Genomic DNA, 17,293 nt, shown 5'->3' with positions numbered 1-17,293 from the left:
ATGCAGTATAGGTTAGTTGATTTAAGTTGTCTACTTCTTCAATTCAAACTGCAGATACTAAAATTCAAATTTCACCAAATATTCAGATTCCCTATCATATGTTGTTTTTTGCAGCTCCATCACTAATAGCAAATCTGACAGCTTTTACTTCGATTTATGAATGTGCTGGAAAACTTCTTTGTGAACATGACTATTTTCCAGTAAACTCAAGTAGCCTCATAGATCCCAGTAGTCTCCCTAGGCTAAATGATTAATCCAAATATTCTTCTTATGCTTTACTTTTCTTCCAGCTGAATAAATAAACTGAGTATTTGCAGTAAAGATTTTTCAAGTGTAATCAATGCAACCAAGAAAAAATCGATCAGGTTTACAGAACCAATCCAGTCCTTATTTGCAATAAAAGTCATTATAATCTCTCTCTTATTGCTGATGCTTTCTGTAAAAATTCCAAGCGATGAAATACTTGGGTTTTACACTCCAGATTAAGAAGACTTTTAAAGAGACATGAATTTGCAGTCTTAACACCAAATACTGATTTTTTTTCCTTGACTTTCCTTATTTTCTCATTCATTTAAAATTGTACTATTTATTACTATTATTTTTACATCATCAGTGATCTCTAGATTTCTGCAATGTATTTATTTCTAGATACATGCTTCAGTGTGTTTTTAATCCATTAAATGAGTATTGTCAATATTAATAGTTGCTATGAAATGTAATTTAATAATAAGAAAAGCTAATATTGAAGAACAGTTTTCTGTTAGTTTACTATCGGAGACACAAAAAACTGGTGCAGTGTTAGGATTCTTTTCTTCCTTACTTACTTTTCAGGAATTATTGCTTTCGCTGAAGTTAAAAGAAGGTTTCTGGTTTATTTTTGAAGACGTTGTAGTTTCCTAGTTTGCTGAAAATGGTTGCAGGTTAACTCTCAGCATGAATATATGGGAGTAGTTGAACTATTGGAAAAGAAGTGATGTGTTTATAAGCACACAATTTACATTGCAGTAAGCTATCTGCTTTTATTTCATGTCTACTTGAAGTATGGAGGTTTGGCTTATTAATATTTTTATAAATGGTTTGTTTCTCTTCACATATGTAATTCACATAACTTCTGTGTATTTTAATTTCTAAAAGCCTGCATTTAAAGTAAACTAATGTGTTGGCAGAGAGTAGATATTAGGTGTCCAAAAAAAAAAAAAGGGTTAATGGTTATTTTCCAGCTGTTTGTCTTCCCTTGAGTTTTCTCTGCAAATTTAGTTTTATATTAGAATGCCATCTATATTTCACTATTCTGACAGCCTCGGGTTTGGATTTGCTTGTTTTTTAATTTCCTTTTTCTCTTCTCTCCTATTCCTTTCTCTTCAAATTCATCTGCATTCAGAATTTCCAATGTACAAACTGCTGAACAAATAAAATCATCAAAGAACTCCCAAGTTTTAGTCCTATCAAAGTAATTGAAAATAAATCTGTTTATTTGTTTTGTTTTGTTTGTTTTTACGAAGTGCGAAGCTAAAATTAGATCAAGGTTCAAATAAAAATGTATCTCAGAGTTGGAACAGGAACCAATTCAGGATGGACTTGTTATAGAAATTGCTCATGTGAGTTGCAGAGCTGACACTTAGCAGAAAAATAACCACCCCACCATATGTAGTACTGATTTGAGACATTATGGCAGTGACAAAATTGGCTGCACCAGCACTGTGGAAAGAACAGAGCATTATATGCAGTGTCACTAGCTCACGTTTTCACTCCTTCATCCTTTTCAGAGAAATCTTTGTGTGTTTATTTTCCCGCTGCGATGAATGATAGCTGACACAAAGGAAACCCAGCCATGGCAGTGCATACAAATCACAGCCATAATAGGATGCTCTGCAGTAATATCTATCTCCAGTAAAAATCCCAGAAGTTTAGGCAGCTACTAGGAATGTGAGCAATTTAGTTCTGCTATTTGCTCAGCAAGATCCATCTGTTCTGGGGGTATCTGTCCTACTCCTTACCTTGCCGTATTCACATAAAAGGCAAAGAAGTGATGTTTGCTGACTTACTCAATTTTTATGCTTGATTGAGTTTGCTAGTAATATGTTCTTTGGTTGTTTTGTTGCTGTTTTGGTTTATTGCTTGTTGGTGGCTTCCCCCTTCAACCCTCCCCCCCCCTTTTTTTTTTAAACGTTCATGGGAAAAAACTATTCAAAATGGCAATTTGATTTCTGTACGTTTTGCAGATTGTAGTAACCCGTAACCCAGTCAGCTGAGAATTGCAGTGAATGAGACTAGCAAAGGTCTGAACTTCAATTCTGTAAGATCTTGGAAGATGTGGCTTCTTATTCACAGGTAGGCTTTTTAAATGCTGTAGATTTCTCTTTTATCTTCTGAAGACTGGTCATAACAATAATCAGCTCACCCTGTTAAAATGTAATGAGTTTAGTTTTCTTTTTGTAGTTTTTTTGGATTTTTATTTTGTTATTTATGTACTAAATACAGATTTGTTTTAGGCCTAGGAAAAAAGTCCCAGTACCTGTTATCTTCAATATATATCTCCACAAAAACATTTAATAGAATCCAAGGTTTGCAGTACTATTAAGCAATAGACTATTTACAAATGCCAGTCCCTTCTCGGGCTATTTCAATTTACATGCAGATTGGAGAAAGCAAAAGTACTTCTATAGTCTATACTGCACCTCTTAAAGGACAGAAATACATTTCGTCTTTGAGCTTTACTTCTATAATGCTGTTTTCTTGTAATTGAAGGGTTTTCTTTTTGTCAAATGGTATTTGTCTCATTTTGGTGGAAAAAAATCCAATGTCATAGGTTGCCTCATGTTTATTAATGTGTCGTCTACTTTGGTTGTTGCTTAGGAAATAGTATATAAACAAAATATACACTATAAACTGCTATATTCTTGGCAAGAATCTAATCCTGGTGATGATGAAACACTGGAGTATTTTGTTCATATGTACCCAAAAAAAGAAAAAGAAATAACAAAAGAAGCAGATAGAGGCTGACATCCTTTCTGTATTTTAATGAAGTTTATTGTAATGTGTGTTGACCTGAGAGTATATTAAGTTTGAAGCACAGTCTCTGAAAGGCAGCAAAGTTTTTGTTCTTGTTTAGCTTTTTGGTCTATGATGAAGTGTATGCTAGAGAAGAAAGTAGAAGTGATGTGAAATGATTAAATTCAGCAATAGTTTGTGCATTACAGCTTTGCTGAATGCTGGCTTATGACACTTAATGTGCAGGCAGATGCGGAGCGAGGAAGATCTGGATACTGATTGTCACTTGCTGAAGTTGCATAGAAAAGGCGAACAGATGTAGAGAGTTGTTTGCGGTTCTGTCGGTGTTTAATTTCAGCTGAATATAGAAACAAAACCACTATTTATTGTGCTCTTTTTAAAAAATGTGTTGATATTGTTCTTCATAGTAAGAAATTTTTCTGACTGAATACCATACTAAGCAATCATTGATGACATTTAAGCTGCACTTTTATGCTGTCCTGTGAAATTGTGTTGTTGATGCTGAAGTTCTGTTTTACCTGTGACTTCTTTTTGGTAATCAAGTGATATATTGTATGCAAACACTTAAATTACGGATTTATTACTGCCACAAAATGGTAACGACAACTTTAGATACAAAGATACTACAGTATTAAGTTATTCTTTTCAAACTGCATGCTTCTAAGGGTAATGGAAAGGATTTAGGAAGCTAATACTCTATCTCAGCGATTATTCGAGATATGTAAAAAGAGCTTCTGTAGTGTTAACACTATTAGCACATATTATCTTGACTAGGTTCACTGGAATTTTTCCAAAGGAGTATTGGAATTTGAAGGTACACTCTCTGCTTTGTAACATGTAGGATGATACACTGCCATGCAATTTTCTTTAAAATGCTTGGTTTTTTTGAAACCTGGATTGTAGTTAAAACTGTGCATTGTTTAAGGGCATTCAGCTGGACAGTATGAGACCATAATAGAGCTGATAATAGCAAGTGATAAGAAATGATTACATTAAATTTCATCTGAAACTTCTTGAGATCTACGCTTAGTAGAATACTTTCTACAAACACAGAGAACACAGACAGGTGGAACACTGTATGCTTTATTTTTTAAATAAAAGATTGGGAGGTTAGACACAGTTAAAAACTTGGTAAAATTCAGAATAGGTTGAGTACCTAGTTCTCAATGCTATGGTGTAAGCTCTACAAATTAGACTACATTTTTAAACACTCAAATGTACATCTCTACCCCACAGGAGTGCAGCTTCTTGTATGGCCTAGGTAAACCTATATAAATTTTATATGTTTGTGTTACTCATATATATATGCGTATAAGTAAAGATGGAGAAATCAGTATATTAATGAATATACTTTAGTAGAAAGATATTAGAGAAACAGAAAGTTGTATATTTGCCCAATTCAGAATGGATTGAAGTGCACATAATTTTTTTTAGCTACATAAATTTTCTGCTAAGGAAAATAATTCATAGATGTGTGAACCTTGAAGAGCTCAGAACACAAAGTGAGCATTATTTAGCCGTCTGTTCTGTCCCTCACAAGCCTACTCCCTTTTCACTGCGGTTTTTTGCAGATAAACATATTGCTTGAAAGTATGCATGGCAGGCGGTAATCCGGGTCATCTTAATATCTCCCAGTCTAGCAAAGCAAAACTGATAAGGGAAAAAAAAACAACAACACAACAACAACCTTTCTTGTTATCAAAGAAATACTACAGAGAGATGAAGAGGCAGCTTGGTTGTGGGACAACAATCCATAATTTATTTTGCAGATGTCTCCGTAATTTAAGCAGCAGGCAGAACAACCACTCAGTTGTATATGCTCTGGGGAAAGGATACCAGAGCCTCGTAAATCATGGTAAGGATTAGAAGCAATGAACATTCATCTTCTTAACCTCGTAAAGCAATATTGCAAAGCTGAGGATTACAACTTACTGTGCAAGTAATCTTCGTTCAGGGATAAAGGGTGTCAACTTCTCAAAAAGCTTCTCTCAATTAACAGTGGTGTCTACCTCTAGAAGGAGAGAAATCAGTCTTAAAACCAATTTTTAATGAATTCCTATTATTAAAAGAATACTCAACATTTCCCACAACAGAGGGAAATAGAGTAACTCTTTGTTGAGATAGTTGGCTTTGTTGTTTTGTTTTGTTTCACTTTTGTTTTCAAAGAAAGATGATGGGTGATGTTTTGAAAGCTTTGTTTAATAGACAAAGCTCAAAAAAAAAAAAAAAAAGACCACTTGCTTTTCCCATAAATCTGAACAACCCTTTGTCTTACTTGACCTCAGCTTCTGTTTATAATATAATTAGTACTTGATTCAACTGCTCATTGCTATTAAAAAGAGGCTTAATGGACGTGGACCTTTTTCAGCAAGTCCAGAACTGGAGTGCCTTCCTTATGAAGAAAGGTTGAGGGAGCTGGTTGAGGCCTGGTTGAATGGGGCTCTGAGCAGCCTAACCTAGTGGGAGATGTCTCTACCCATGGCATATGGGGATTGGATCTAGATGATACTTAAGATTTCTTCCAACCCAAACAATTCTGTTGATGTGTGATTATAAAAAAACAGACTATGACTTCCAGCTGCTGACTTAAGAGACAGCATAGTGTCATCTGCGAGTTTATTTTCAGTGCCTTTGCATACTTTAAACCAAGTCATGCTGTCATTATTCTTAACACAACTGTATTTCTGTAAGCTTCTGCTTTTCTTCTAAGAAGTATCTTTATGAGCTGTCTTCTCAGCATCAATAATTGATGTATTTTGGGACCACTGATCCTTCTTGTTCCATTTTGGATATTTTTCAGAAAACGTATACTAAACTTGTGGGTTTTGGAGTAGGCTCCCTTGGTTAAAAAATATTTTCTTTGTTATTTCTTTTCCCACATGTTTTTACAAAAGAGCAGACATATATGTATGCAGTATTAAGTGGCTTTAGAAAATTGTTTATTTTTAAGTCCATTCCACTATTACAAAAAATACAGTATTTGCAGTATATACAGTATTTGAAGACCTTTGTATTAATTCAGATTTTCCTGAAAGTTTTGAACAATCTCCTTTTAAATGATGGAATTAGAAAGGGGTATCCAAATGGTATAACCATCACTCTTTTAGAATCTATGATTCAGTCTGTTGTATAGATCAGCACAGGAAATCATTAGTCTAACGTAATAATTTTCAGTTGTTCTCCTAGGGTACAGTGCTTTCAATGTCTGGCTTTGGTGCCTCAGAATAATCTAGCTTTTGAAAATCAGTAGAATTTGTATTTATCAAGTTTTTATAAAGCAATAGTAGGTGGCTCTCAGAACAGGCTTGTCTGAAAAGAACCGTGAGAGTAGGAATATAAATAATGATATTGACCTGTTCCTGGTTAGTTAGCATGATTGAATGGGATTCCTTTTCCAGGCTTTTAAATAGTAGGCTTGTTTAGTAATTTGAATATCAGATTTTAACATGCACTGCAATGTTAATGCTGTGCTTATTACACTCTTATTTATTTCATTGCCTCTGCCTTTTCAATTTAGCAAATTATTTCTAATGATATTAGGTAAGTGGAGGAAAGTGCCCTAGTTTTGAAAAGGAGGCTGCTGGAGGAGATTTTTAACCATCATGACATGAGAAACTGCTTTTCCAGACCTATATTTACTGTTAAAAATCCATCCACAAAATAACATAGTAGTTATTAATCAGCTTTAAAATTGAACAGATCTCTGAATAAAAATGCTCTAGCATCAAGGAGTAATGTTCCAAGGAGAAAAGATCTTTAAAAATACGTATTTTCACCCTGAATGTTCTTTGGGCATATCATCACTGCTATAATATATCATTTTTAAGTAAAAGAGAGTTAGTCCACATTGTGATTGCCTTACTTTTCAAATGTTGAAAAAAACTGGTATCTGTAATATATAGCTTGACACTTCTAGTAGCTAGAATAAGAGGTAATTAAAGTATTTGGATTGTCTATGACATCACTCTGTAGTCTTTTTTTTTTCTTTTTTTTTTTTCCCCAGTCACTTTGTAAAGGAGAGCCTTTTATTGAGGACAGGCCTTCATAAGTACTGACAGAAGATCACAATCATGGGACTATCGTGTTTTTTTTTTTTTTTCAGCTGCTTCAGGCCAGACCATTTTCAGATGTTTAAAACAGTGCTGTAGAGTTCTACAAGCCTCAGGGCAAGACTTTTCGTCATTAGAATAGCTGTATCCTCCAATAATCTCATAATGATTGTACTAGAAATGTCTTTCTAGACAGTTTTTCTGTGGTGATTTTTCTTCTAATTTAACCATTTTTCTTTTTCTACTTACTTTGAACGTGTGAAAATTTATTTAGTTTCTAATATTGCTTTGGGATGTTGGTTATTTTGGAAATACTGCCAATAAAACAGAATGCAGGGAGTTGGTTTGCTTGTTTAGCTGTGATTTGGTCCTAACAAAACTGAATTCTGAGCTTGCATACGATATGTATGCAGCCATTTTTTTTTTCCTATGATTTCACATAATCTTGGGGATGTCTTTCTCATTGATAGTCTTTATTCTTTTCCTTCACCAGAAATATGACCCAGATGCACAGTTTTTCATTCTCATAAAACACATGGTACTGCTTTTGTCAATTCTTAACTGAATCACTGGTTAAAACCATGATTCACGAAAACCAATAAAGTAAACAGGGAAGGAGTCATGTTTACTCAATGAACTGGCAAAAAGTATTCTTTATTTAGGAAAGTTAATTTTGCCTACTGTGAATGTCTTCTCAGTATTTTTAATATAGCCTTCTATAAATTGAAATACTTTTAATGTATATAGAGTGTGTTACTTTAAGTAAACAAGGTCATCAACTGCTGGTTGTAACTGCTCTCAAAACTGATTATTTATTTGGGATTCTTCAGATTTTTGTGCCAATTTGAGATGATTTGGAAAGACACTAGTATTTTGAGCAGAAGTTAGGTTTTGCACTCTAACAAGCTGGTTCAACAAAGGTTCAAGTTTCAAAGACTATATCATGTTGAATTGTGACTTTCATTAACTCTAAAACTAATCCAAGGAAATCAAGTTCTTAAGGAAATTCCAAATACGCTTCTAATGTTTGAAACTAAACTTGTTTAATACCTTTATACACCTTAAACAACTGCATGTAGAAAATGGCAAATTATTGTTGTAATTCCATCTAACTTGAAATAGCTGCTTAAAGAAGTCATTTATAAAAATTTGCGAGGAAGGTAATATTGTCTGGATCTGTTGAGGCATTGTTTTTTAGGACTAAGGCTTAAGTCACAAAAAAAAGAGGGTGGTTTTTGTTCATTTAGCAGAAAGGAATTGCAAAACTTGTTCATGCTACTACTGATTCTTGTAATTTTGAGTATATTTGATAAGTGGTCGTGTTTAAAATACTAGTCGGGGTAGATACAAGTAAAGCAAAATAATATTTTGGTTTAGTAGTTAAAAGTAGAACTAGAAAATTATAATCTAAGGATGTAAATATTTCAGAAAATGGTATACAGTATTGAAGAGTTATGAGTTATTACACTTGGAAGCAATAAATGCTATCTTACTAGTACAGCACTCTGCCAAAACTAATTAGTTTTGATGAGAGGATTTATTAGCAATGGGGCAACTGGGCTGTCACAACAATTCCTCTTCAAATTCTTACTTTGTGTCCTCTGTGATACCATAGTGTACTGTACAAGGTGAGCATCAGCTTCCGTTCTGCTCACTCAAGCAAGCCTGCTTTAAGAAACGAGAGCATGGAAGAGAAATCTAAAGAACAATTAGATTTACAGGATGAAAATATGAGGTCCACACAATGGTAAAAAACAAAGTATTAAACCCAGCAACTTAGAAAGATCTTGAAATAATCCGTGGAATTAAATTAGAAAATTTCAGTCAATTTGTAGTGCTTGCTTTGCGCAACATTTGCTACAGTCAGAATTAGCACAGCTTCTTCACAGTCATAATCCTAAATTTAGATGTATACCATCAGAAATAAAGTAGTTGTCCTATGTGTTTTTCGCATGTGCAATTTTTGTTTCTCTGAGGAGACCGTCTTTAAACAGAAGCTGAACTGATGCAGTTTTCTTCATTCTTGCCATTGAAATGTCCTTGTTTGCCAAGTGGCAAAGGAGTAATGTGCCTGGTAAAATTGCTTTGCTATGCTGGTTGCATATGCTCTGAACATAGAACTTGTTCTATGGGTAGTAAATCAAAGAAATCAGCCAAGATCAGTTTAAGTATTTTCACCTGCTCTTCTGTGCTGTCAGCCTCCAGGTTCAGATCCTATGTGCCCATGGAGGGCCACAAAGAGCTTTGTGTTTCCCTCTAGGATTTATAAAGTTAAGATGGGTATGTCAATATCCTTTTATTTTGCATGTATGTGAAAATCTTGAAAATATTATTGAAATATGTTTGTAGGGTTGTTTCTTTTTTTTTATTTTATGTTCAATTTTTTTATTGCAGATTATTTCTCACCTCAGGATGTTGTTTGTTTATTGTAGGCCTAGACTGTGTCTATTTATCTGATGTAGACACCAGTAATGCATGTATGGGACCAACAAGGCATTATTTGTTTTGGTAAGCCTGACATTGATCTCACAGTGCTTAGTGATATTACTCACAGAAGTATGAGCTTTGCAGGAAACAGAGCTGAAATTTTCAAATATAACATGCTATATTTTTATAGGAATTATTTAAATATGCATTTCTGGAATGGGATATTAAAGAAATTCAGATTGTTACAGTCTACTGGGTACATAAAATGTGGTATAAAAATTTCAATCAAGCTTCAGGGAGGAAAAAATAGTTGTGTGAAAATGCTGTAATACAGTAAAAAGCGTTTTGTACAAGATCAGAAATATCTGTCACCTGAAATATATTCTAAGTATTATCTATTAAAAATCTTTAAATAGAAGGAGAAATTAAGAACGTGGAGATGATGCTCATTTTCTATACTGTGCTGTTTTTTCATAAAATTTTACTCAATGCAGATTAAAAATCAGTGGCAGCAGCATGGGATTTTTCACTTAGAATTCACCTGGGGGAAACAAACATTCTTCTGATGTCAGTGTGAATTTTAGATGAAGAATAAGAGAACAAAACATTTTAACATGAAAATCCAGTAAAAAAAAAAAAAAAAAGTGATGGAATTATGTTGTTTTTTTTTTTTTTAATTTTAATTTTTAATGAGAATGTAGTCAAATAATTAACTCGGTGTTTTTCTGAATATAAAATATATTGTATTAAAAATACTAAAAAATAGCAATGCAAAGTGGGAGTGTTATGATGAGTTGTTCAGAACTAATTATTCTATTTCCATTTGGCTGCCCATCGTGAGACATTGCACTGCCACTCCTCTTTCAAAACTATCATTCAGTTACGTACTATTGCAGCAAAAGCCCGTTGAATGTGTTGTAGAACAAGCATGTGAAAATTCAGGCAATCTAAAGTTTTCTAATGATGTATTTAAACCAAATCCCTCCGTTCCTTTCTTGTATCTTCCAGTCCGTCACCTGAGTAGCCCAAAAATCTTTGTGTTAAGGCTGCTACAGTAAGATACATGGATGGGATCAATGTGATCTGTTACGTGTTATAACAGTGACAGAGAATGCTTCCAGCTTGCTGATGAATAGACTAACTAAAGCCTTTTGAGTTCTAAAAATTAAAAAAGAGAGCTGAAAAGTAATCTGTATAGTAGAAATGCACAGATCATGAATGAATTATGTAGAAGTTTTCTAGTCATTTGGATGGAGGAGAAAAAGCAGGTGTCATAAATCCTGATTAAATAAGGATTTTGGTACTGTTTGTGTGCTATTTTAATCTGCATTTGATGTAGATGGATCAACAAAGAGTGAGCACAAAGCTGATTGCAGAATGACAGAATGACTCATATTCAGAGTATAATTCTATGTCATAAGAATTTTTTCACTGGCCTTTCAGTTCAGTACTGTCATTAATCCAGTGGGTGATAAAATAGAAATATGTATTGCTTTCAATACATATTACATTACATTTACAATACAATACATAGATAAATTTAGATAAATTTGCTACTCATAAAAAACGAGAATTAACAGCATTTCAAAGGCTAGGGTCAACATTCAAAACAAGAGTGAAAAATGTAAAAATAATCAGTAAAAGATGGGGTGGAACAGACAAAGGAAATCTCCATGTGCAGAAGCAGTCAAAACGAAAACAGGGATTGAGGAATGGCTGATGAAGTAACTACTCAGGGAGGAAAAGTGTAGTGGGATTACCAACTAAGATAACTATAAAATTGTGACAGGATATGATCTGAAGAATGCAGAAAGGCAAGGTTGGCACACATGATTAAAAAATGCCAAAAAGATGATAGAGGACTCTGTAGTGCAGACATCCCTCTTTAGCTTCTGGAGGAATTCTGAATTTATCTTGGAGGCTGGTTCTGCGTACATGGAGGAGACAGTGACTAGGAACAGTCAGCATGGATTTCCCAAAAGGAATTAGTACCTGACCAACCAACCTGATTGCTTTCCATGGTATTTCCATGAAATAACTGGACTGGTGAACAAGGGGAAAGCAGTGGGTGGGAGAAGAGAAAAAAGGACAGTGCAGACTCCATTCTCAGAGAAATTCGGGACGAACCTGGCAGAAGCCCTGAGCCACCTAGTCTGACCTCACAACTTACCCTGCTATGAGCAGAAGATTGAAGACACCTGCTGCACCCTCTGTAGCCTGAATTATCCTGTGAGTCTTTATAAATGTCATTAGGGAGAAAAAATTTCATTCTTATTCAGTTTTGGTAATTCTTTTTTAATGTTTTGGACATTACACTTCAAGAAAAACAGGAACTGTTTTCTCAGAAGAAAAACAAGATAAAAAGCCTGTGATGAAAATTAACTCTGTCCGACCCAAAACAAGGACAGCAACGTCTTACTGCTTTAAAAAAAAAAAAAAAAGTGACTTTTGAGCAAACCTTTGAAAAACCATGGCTTTATGAAGAGAAGATATAATCAATGAAAAATTTTCATTTGACCTGAAAAGCTTCTGAAAACAGGGGAGAATAACATATTTTCCATATTCAGAACAAGAATTAAGTACTTTCTTAATTTATAGCAAGAAAACCTTAGGTTGCATACAATTAAAAACCTTCTAATTGCAAAAATATTACTGAAGTATTCTATATAGAGAAGCATGAAGTCTTCATTATTAGAGGCATTTAAGAACAGCAGCATTTGTCAGAAAGTGATTCCTGGGAGCAGAAAAGAGAACATTTGAATATATTTCATGTTGTGCATGCATAGACTATGCAGAAATGATTCAAAGCTTTCCTGACTTCAAGCTGCTATTGTTTGCAGTATAACTGGGAGGTAATTCTTTAAAAAACCTTCAGACAGTGAGTGTGTCAGGATTTGTTCAAAGACTGCCTTAGCTGTCGGTTTCACTACTTTCTTCTGTAAGATTTATGTCAAATCATGTTAAAATTTAACACTACATTTTTACACACGTCTTTGTACAGAATACAGTCTTCCTTGAATTATGTCAACCTGAATTCTAACATTCACAGTGTATATCTTCAAATGCTTCCAAGAAATACAGTGATATGATGCCTTTTTTTTTTTCCCAGCAGCTAATTAGAAGAGCAAAAAGCAAACCTTTATCAATTACCAATGTTCAGTTAGCTGAAATAAAAATAAAAGCTGTTGTAAGAGCTCATTCTCTATTTTCTTCCATGAAGAGCAAATATTTCTGTTAGCTATGTGTGAGGATATTGACAAGGTTTTACTTGGAAGTATGTGGACTGAGAAGGAGTTGGCTGAGAAGCAGTTGGTCAGCAAGGTGGTCTCATCTTTCCACCTTCTCTTTGGGGGATGAGAAGCTCGAGGCATCACTACAGTGCAGTGTGCTCCCTTGTTTTCTCTGCAGTGTTGGCTGGTACGTTGAGAGCAGGGTTGACTGAAAGAAGGCCATAGCTTTTTCTTCATGGTTTGTTTGAGTTTTAGGAAAAGAAGTAGTTTGACATAAATTGTTCAATCTCTTGATAACAGTGTGTTATACTGAGAACTTTATTCATAATATTCATTGGTTCTTCTACTAATTTCATGTGTTTCACTGATACTACTCTGCTTCCACTATGCAGGCAGGCAGATGCAATGCAGCATTGCCTGAAAAGAGAGCATCTGCTGCTTTTTCTCCCCTTTTTCTCCCCTTTTTCTCCCCTTTTTCTCCCCTTTTTCTCCCCTTTTTCTCCCCTTTTTCTCCCCTTTTTCTCCCCTTTTTCTCCCCTTTTTCTCCCCTTTTTCTCCCCTTTTTCTCCCCTTTTTTCCTTTTCTTTCCCCTTTTTTTCCTTTTTTCCCCCTTTTTTTCTTTTCTTTCCTTTTTTTTCCCCCTTTATTTCCTTTTTTATTTCCTTTTTTTTATTTCCTTTTTTTTCCCTTTTTTTCCCTTTTTTTTTTTTTTTCCTTTTTTTCCCCCCCTCTTCCCCATCTTCCCCCTCTTTCCTTCCCTTTTTTCCTTCTCCCTCCTCCTTCTTTCCTATTCCTTTTTATTTTTTTTTTCCCCAGTAATGCAGACAAGGTAGAGAGAGAAGATTTAGGGTAGGCTGCAAGTTCAGCTTACGTGGAGATGAGTTTGAAGTCTCTAATTCTTGCAAGATTAAAGACTTTAAATAAAATGAATTATAAAGGGAATAATCTCTCTCCTATCTTGTCAAGGATGATAACTACTCTGTGCAGATCAAGCCTCAATTTTAGTCTGAAGAGTCCCTGAAGTAGACATATCATGTTAAGTGTGGACTGAATCATGTGAACCAAGTAATTTTAGAGCAGCATAAGCAAAGGAAAGAAACTGAATTTTATTACATATCCTCTACGCTCTATTCCCTAGTGTGCTATTGTGCTCCATAGTACTGTAGTATCTTTTTCTTTCAGTTGTGTCTCACAGACTCACTGCAAAAAAAAAACAACCAAACAAACAAAAAACCTTCGCTTTAAATGTAGACTATGCAAGTTACAGTGGTATTTCACTTATTTGATCAGTCAAGGGGATAACAGAAAAAAGATGAATTTTTATTTTGTTTTACTCTTCCATTAGATAGCCGACATCAAATATAAATATATCAAATATACGTGTGCCTGAAACAGGGTATCTCAAAGATAATTTTTGTTAGAATGCAAGGACATACTCAGAAAAGGCCTGACTGTTTCAATGCTGATTGCCAGCTGCCACTTTTCTCACAACTAAGCATGGGAATGCTGTCTGTGGGGCAGATCCTTATACTTAATGTGTGGTGACAATGGAAGGGAATTGTGTTTTGATTGACTTGCTTATTATTCACAATGTCAATAATTGTACATAAAACTGTGACTCACACTACCTAATGTTTTGCCTTCACTGCTGACAGTACTATATACATACAGTCAGCAGGGGAGCTTCACATTTCAGAGCTCATTAGTTAAAAAATACCACTTCTAATTTGCTGGGCCCTTTCTATTCAAATTTCCATGAAGGACATTCTTTTAGCTCCTCTGAAATACCTGTTTTATCTAACATTGGCATTTTATTGGAGTCTTTGTCTGTTCTGACACATGTTGTAGATGCTGGGCTTTTGCTGCAAATAATTTAGTCTTTTTTAATCACTTGTTTGATTTAAGTAGTGTTTTACATTTACTTTACTTCTACTAACAAGTATGGTGCTGGAGCTGTAGATTTAACTGCATTATATATTAGTATATAAAATACCATGACATTATGCATTCTGTAAACTGAGTCTGAGGATGTTGATAGTATGGTAACAAATATATTACAGAACATTTATAAGATTTACTGGCCCAAAAAGATTATGCTATTTTGTATGAATACTTGTTATAATTCCAACTACTAAGAACTTTGAAATCTGCAAATATTTTTGTGTTCCACAACTTATCATACCAAGATCAGATGAACCTGCTGACTTTGAGCTAGACAAATGGAGTATAATGAAATATTTTTAGTTGAAGGTCACTTCACCTAGCATATAGTTATTTGAATAAGTTCTATGTAGAACTGAGCACTTAATTCTGTAGTAAATGTTTTCTTATATTGTTTTATGCTTTTTCTATCAAAGGTGTGTTGTTTCTTTCTGAAAGCTGAGATATCTGTGTTGTGCTGAGCAAAGTATATACTTGCAACTGCTACAGATCTTTGAGAGAAGCATAGTCTCAGTGAGGTTTTTGAATGATGCTAGTGAGAAGAATTTTCTGATGCTTCCCTCTGGCTCTGCCACTCATTTCAAATGAAAAACTCAGAGTCATCAAAAAGCTTCTTATTCCTTAAGAAAGGGAAAAGAAATAAAGAAAAAGAATATTGAAACTCTGTAATAGCTTTGGTGGAAATACCTTGTATAAAATGTCAGTGTAGAATCATGTAATATTCCTTGAGTTTGAGGGAGGAGTAAAATGTAATTTAGTTTCAGAAGTCATGTACAACTTGAGGTTTGCAGATTATACTTGAAGGGAAATTCCTGAGTAAATAAAAAATTGCCACAATAGGAAAATTCATCTTTTTGGAGTCTGCATTGAGTTCACAGTGTCATGATCTTTCAGGGGAAATTGTGTAGCAGATCCTCCTGGAAGCTGTTGTAAGGCATATGGAAAAGAGAGGTGATATGGGGGGATAACTAACATAACTCACCAAGGGCAGATCCTGCATAAGACTTTTTATGATACCATTCAGAGACAGGCCCAGGACAGGCTTGAGCAGTGGGCCCAGGAGAATCTCATGAGGTTCAACAGATCCAAGTGATCCAAGATCTTTCACCTGGCTCATGGCAACCCCCACTATCAGCACAATCTGGGAGATGAAAAGATGGAACATAGTCCCGCAAAAAGGACGTAGGAATAATGGTGGACGGCAAGCTACTTATGAGCCAGCAGTATCCTCTCACAGCCCAGAAAGCCAGCAGTATCTTGGGCTGCATCAAAAGAAGTATGGCCAGCAGATCAAGGAAGGTGATCCTACCCCTCTGCTCTGGTGAGACTTTACCTGGAGTACTGTGTGCAGATATGGAGCTCTCAGTACAAGAGAGACATAGACCTGTTGGAGCACATCCAGAAGAGAGTCACAAAAATGATTCAAGGGATGGAACACCTCTCCTATGAGGACAGGCTGAGAGAGTTGGAGTTGTTTGGCCTGGAGAAGAGAAAGTTCTAGGGAGATTTGCTAAGTGGCCTTTCAGTATCCAATGGGGAGCTACAGCAAAGAAGAGGGTAAACTCTTTAGCAGGATCCATTATGATAGGACAAGGTGAAATGGTTTCAAACTGGAAGAGAGAAGATTTAGATTGGATATAATGAAGAAGGGTTTTTTATGACAAGGGTGGTGAGGCAATGGAGCAGGTAGCCCAGAGATGATGGATGCCCTGTACTTGGAGGCATTAAAGGTCTGACTGGATGGGGCTCTGAACAACCTGACCTACTTGTAGAAGTCCCTCTTCATTGAATGAAGTTGGACTAGATGACCTTTAAAAGGTCCCTTCCAACTCAAGTGATTCTGTTATTCTATTATTATATGTTGTCAAAATTCAAGCAAGCTACACAGTGTTCATTTTGAAATACAATCCCAGTGTCATCCTGGAAATGATCATGTAGTCAATCAAAATCAGTTTTCTAGCTGTGGAGCAGTAAGCAACTACCAGTGACTACTCAATTTCCACATGATTTATGGACACAGAGACTGCAGCAAAATATGTCTCTACTAACCAATTTTTTAATTATTTTCTTGAATGAAAGGTAACAATGTACTGGCCATGCATGGTAGCTTTTTGGCCAACAGTGAAACATAATTTGGTAATAGAAAGTTAATTTCCTTAGCTATGGATATTACTTTGACACTTTTACTGTTTTTGTAGCAGCTAACTTGTTTTCTCTAGTTACACATTTATGTAATAATTTTCAAATATGGTGGAAGTTTTTGTCTATGTTGTGTTATAATGAGTTTTTAGACCTATCAATTTACAATGAGGGGCTGAAAAGCTCTTACTACATGAAGTATAGGTTTTGATGCAATTACTGTTATGGGATGCAAAATTCTTTCTCTTGTCATTCCTGATCATACTTTTGCATGGCCTTGTTTTTAGAGAAGGGTATCATTGAACGATAGTCAGCACTTCTGTGTTCTTCCAACCTTTATGATGGTCTCCTTCTGGAACCTGATTATCAGTTGCCCAATCAGGCTGAAATGTTCTCTTCTAAAGTCCAAGGCTGTATTTCTATGTTTAGCTTGCATACTTCTAGAAGCTTGAATTATGCCTTATAACATTTGTTTGTGTAAAATGAAGCCATAGC

At 35.0% G+C, this 17,293-nt stretch overlaps 1 protein-coding gene across 7 annotated transcripts in view; it reads left to right on the top strand.

Moving 5' to 3' along the window:
• The window catches only part of CDH12 (cadherin 12), a 511,787-nt gene that overhangs the window by 168,942 nt on the left and 325,552 nt on the right, over positions 1–17,293 (top strand). For 6 of the 7 annotated variants that reach the window (XM_048939406.1, XM_048939403.1, XM_048939399.1 and 3 more), the window contains one exon: positions 2,223–2,331. The exons of the other annotated variant lie outside the window; for it this stretch is intronic. The gene's annotated coding sequence lies outside the window, so the exon portion shown is untranslated. The remainder of the gene's footprint in view (positions 1–2,222; positions 2,332–17,293) is intronic. 7 annotated transcript variants of the gene reach the window in all.

Source organism: Lagopus muta, chromosome 3 (genome assembly GCF_023343835.1).
Source record: "Lagopus muta isolate bLagMut1 chromosome 3, bLagMut1 primary, whole genome shotgun sequence".
Taxonomy (NCBI): domain Eukaryota; kingdom Metazoa; phylum Chordata; class Aves; order Galliformes; family Phasianidae; genus Lagopus; species Lagopus muta.
This window is presented reverse-complemented; position numbering and strand designations above follow the sequence as displayed.